General features: G+C 42.1%; 1 pseudogene; it reads left to right on the top strand.

The window, feature by feature from the left end:
* Positions 1 to 390: 390 nt before the first annotated feature.
* LOC112089108 overlaps positions 391 to 3,355 on the top strand; it is a 6,867-nt pseudogene continuing 3,902 nt past the window's right edge.

Raw genomic sequence — 3,355 nt, 5'->3', positions numbered from 1 at the left:
TCAGGTGGTATCAGAGCTGCTTCGTGCAGGTTGTGTCGATCTGAATCAAAAAGATTTCGTTTGTGACTTTTCATTATCAATCAAAACGTTTTTGAGAAAACTGTGTTATTATCTGTTTCCGAGCACCAGGTTGTTAGAACTGTTTGAAATCGAATACTGATCCAAAAATCGTGAAACCAGTTGTGTTCGAACCTAGATTGAGTCTAGTTTCTGTTAAAATTAAAATCGGAATTTTTGGATGTGTTTTGATATTTTTCCCGAGTCGATTTCTCTGAACAGTCGCTAGTAGGTTCTTGTGGTAGTTGAAGAGTTATTCCTTTGTTTGATCCATTGTGTTGCGATTTCTTCCAAAGAACACTTGACTGGGGTTCTTTTGTGTTGATTTTCAGGATGGTAACGCCACCATTGGAAGAAGATGAAAGAGGAAGCAATAGCGTCAACCAAAAGCAAATGAATGAGACTATCGCAACCGAGGTAGCCAGATTAGTGGCTCAGCAGTTAGAGGCCTTTAAACTTGATCAGGAAAATTCGAGAAGAGCGCGTAAGGAACGTGATAAGCAAAGTCAAGCAGATGCTAGCCATCACTCCGACTACTACAGTCATTCTTCTAAGACAAGTAGTCACCGACGAAGAAGAAGTGCTAGAGATGAGCGAGTGATTCCTAGGGATAATCTAGCTGGAGTGAAAGTTCGTATTCCTTCTTTCCAAGGCAGCAACGACCCTGAGGAGTATCTTGAATGGGAAAAGAAGATGGAACTCGTCTTCAATTGTCATGAGTACACTGAAGAGAACAAAGTCAAAGTTGCACCTACCGAGTTCACCGGGTATGCACTAAGTTGGTGGGATCAGCTAACTCTCACTAGGAAGCGTGTAGGAGATTTTCCAGTAGAGACTTGGAATCAGATGAAGCATCTTATGAGGAAAAGATTCGTGCCAAGTCACTATCATAGAGAGCTACACCATCGGCTGAGAAATTTGGTACAAGGCAATAGGACCGTTGAAGAGTATTTCAAGGAGATGGAAACTTTGTTGATAAGAGCTGATATTCAAGAAGATCCAGAAGCCGCCATGTCTAGATTCATGGGAGGATTAAACCGAGATATTGCTGAAAAATTGGAGGTTCAAAATTATGAGGAGCTAGAGGAAATGATGCACAAGGCAATTATGTTCGAAAAACAACTTAAAAGGAGAAGCTCCAAGTCGAGTTTTGTTCCGGAAAAATCTAGCTATCACCGAGAAGTGAAGTCTGGAACTTCAAGAGATTACAAGCCGTTTGTCAAGCCCAAGGTTGAGAGTGTGGATCTTAAAGGAAAAAGTACTAACGTTGCACCAAGGACAAGAGACATTAAGTGCTTTAAGTGTCACGGCATTGGACATTATGCTAGTGAATGCTCCAACAAGAGGGTTATGATCATCATGGCAAATGGGGAAGTTGAATCTGAAGATGAGAAGCCTAAGGAAAGACAACTTGAGGATGAATCATCGGAGGAAGAGTATGAATCAGCCGCTAAAGGACAAATGATGGTGGGAGTCGCCATGAGAGCTTTGAGTGTCATCACGAAATCTGATGAGCAAGAACAAAGAGAGAACTTGTTCCATACAAGGTGTCTGGTTAAGGATCAGATTTGCAGCGTGATCATTGACGGTGGAAGCTGTACAAACGTTGCTAGCGAGACTATGGTTGCGAGACTTGGGTTGCAAGTAATCAAGCATCCGAAACCATACAAGCTGCAGTGGCTGAATGAAAATGGCGAAATGGCTGTGGATAATCAAGTCAAGGTACCTCTATCAATTGGAAAATATGAGGATGAGGTCTTATGTGATATTTTGCCAATGGAAGCTAGCCATATACTGTTGGGAAGACCATGGCAATCGGATAGGCAGGTTATGCATGATGGTTTCACGAATCGGCATAAGTTTGAGTTCAAAGGAAGAAAAACCGTGTTGCTACCTATGACCCCTCATGAGGTTTACCAGGATCAGTTGGTCATGAAGATGGGTAGAAAGAAAGCTATCAAACCATCTAACCTTGCTATTGTGCCGAATATCCCAAAGGGAAGTGATCTCCATAAACCAAACTTACTTTTTGTTTATAAAGAAACGCTTATGAGTATCACTAACCCTGAGCAGGAAATCCCTAGCACTCTTAAACATGTATTACAGGAATATAGGGATGTGTTTCCTGAGGAGAATCCGGAGGGATTACCACCCATTAGAGGCATAGCATCAAATCGATTTTATCCCGGGAGCCTCATTGCCAAACAAACCAGCTTATAGAACTAATCCCGTGGAGACTAAGGAACTAGAAAAGCAAGTCACGGAACTCATGAAGAAAGGACACATCCGTGAAAGCATGAGTCCATGTGCTGTGCCCGTACTACTAGTACCTAAAAAGGACGGAAGCTGGAGGATGTGCGTCGATTGCAGAGCCATCAATAATATAACGGTTAAGTATCGCCATCCCATACCTAGATTAGATGATATGCTAGATGAGTTACATGGGTCTTGCATCTTTTCTAAGGTTGACTTAAAAAGCGGGTATCATCAGATTAGGATGAAGGAAGGGGATGAGTGGAAAACCGCATTTAAAACTAAGCAAGGGTTGTATGAATGGTTAGTGATGCCATTCGGGCTTACAAATGCACCTAGTACATTCATGCGATTTAATGAACCATGTTCTTAGAGCATACATAGGGCACTTTGTGGTTGTTTACTTTGATGACATCTTAGTTTATAGCAAAAACTTAGAAGATCATGTTCAGCATTTGCGTAAGGTGTTAGATGTGCTTAGAACGGAGAAACTCTATGCCAACATGAACAAGTGTACTTTTGGAACGGATAACTTGGTCTTCCTAGGTTTTGTTGTGAGTGCAGATGGTGTTAAAGTGGATGAAGAGAAGGTAAAAGCAATTAAAGAATGGCCTAGTCCAACCTCCGTAGGAGAAGTGAGGAGCTTTCATGGACTTGCGGGATTTTACCGAAGATTCGTTAAGGACTTTAGCACCTTGGCTGCTCCGCTTACTGAAGTTATCAAGAAGGACGTTGGATTTAAGTGGGAAACGACTCAAGAAGAAGCATTTCAAACCTTGAAAGAGAAACTTACTCAGGCTCCTCTCCTTTCCCTACCTGATTTTGTTAAAACTTTTGAAATCGAATGTGATGCATCGGGTGTTGGTATTGGTGCTGTGTTGATGCAGGACAAGAAGCCTATAGCTTATTTCAGTGAAAAGCTAGGAGGAGCGACACTTAACTATCCAACCTACGACAAGGAACTCTACGCTTTGGTGAGGGCTTTACAAACGTGGCAACACTATCTCTGGCCAAAGGAGTTCGTGATCCACACCGACCATGAGTC

This window comes from Eutrema salsugineum, unplaced genomic scaffold (assembly GCF_000478725.1).
Source record: "Eutrema salsugineum unplaced genomic scaffold, Eutsalg1_0 scaffold_12, whole genome shotgun sequence".
Classification (NCBI taxonomy): domain Eukaryota; kingdom Viridiplantae; phylum Streptophyta; class Magnoliopsida; order Brassicales; family Brassicaceae; genus Eutrema; species Eutrema salsugineum.
This window is presented reverse-complemented; position numbering and strand designations above follow the sequence as displayed.